The sequence below is a fragment of the Notechis scutatus genome, chromosome 2 (assembly GCF_049901735.1).
Source record: "Notechis scutatus isolate UNSWTSFEM ecotype Mainland chromosome 2, rNotScu1.2, whole genome shotgun sequence".
In the NCBI taxonomy this organism is placed as follows: domain Eukaryota; kingdom Metazoa; phylum Chordata; class Lepidosauria; order Squamata; family Elapidae; genus Notechis; species Notechis scutatus.
In genome coordinates this window covers 47893472-47894499 of record NC_142010.1, presented here as the reverse complement: position 1 = coordinate 47894499, position 1028 = coordinate 47893472, and positions in this window count along the sequence as shown.

Sequence of the window (1028 nt, the reverse complement as noted above, 5' to 3'; positions counted from 1 at the left end):
TAGAGCAGGGGTTGCCAGATCGCAGTTTGGCTCTGCGGCCAAACTCAAGTCAAAATTCGGCCAAATTATTTTTTGCTCATGGTGACACGCATGCGCGAGGGAAGGAGAGCTCGGGATGGGTGGGGAAGCCGAGGGGCGTGGCGTTGGAACGAGCCGTAATAGGAATGGGTGTGGTGTTGATGGAGGAGGAGCTGCCCCTGCTCGGGTCACAGGCGGGAAGGGGGCGTGGTCGGGCACCAAGGTCCCGAAGGGGTGTGTGATGGGAGTTGAGAGGAAGCGGGCGTGTCGGAGAACTCAGAGGACGCGCTTGTCCTCCTTTTGCTCATGGTGACGCGCATGCGCGAGGGAAGGAGAGCAGCTGGGTTGCCATCTGGCTGATTTCACGGCCAAGCAACTTTCGTACGGCCAAATTTCCATTTGGCCGGAGACATCATTTTTTTCACGGCGAAGCAGATAGAAATACGGCCAGATTTCTCAAATTTGGCCGGAAAAACGGCCAGATGGCAACCCTGTATTAGAGCAATGATTAACACGTAACTTATGTTAGATTCACTGGGCGCCCACTCAAAACTGTATCTCCAAACACTGCTAACAATGGGCCTCGTAAATAAAATTTTGATTTGTGTAAAAGGTGTTTTCCCTTTATTCCACTTCTGCCAGGACTGTAGAGCTTTCATCAGACCTTTGCCTGGTAGGTAAACTGGCTGGGATTGCGGAATAATGTCAGAGAGCTCAGTTCTTGGTCCCTTGCCTTCAGATGTTTCATTATTACTGAAATTTCCATTTAAAAATACCTTTCCAAATTTAATCTCCTATAAAGTGACTTTCCTTCACAGCCTTAATGCACCCTGCCCTTAAATGTTTCCAAACCAATTGTTACGACTTTCCAAAAGATTTGTGCTTGCCATTGTTTGCTTTGCTGCCAACAAAGCAGCTACCTGTGTGTCAAAATAATGCCTTTTATTCTGAAGTAAATAATGTTGCTGGGCTGTTTTAAGCTTAATGCAAATAATGACTATTTTTTCTGT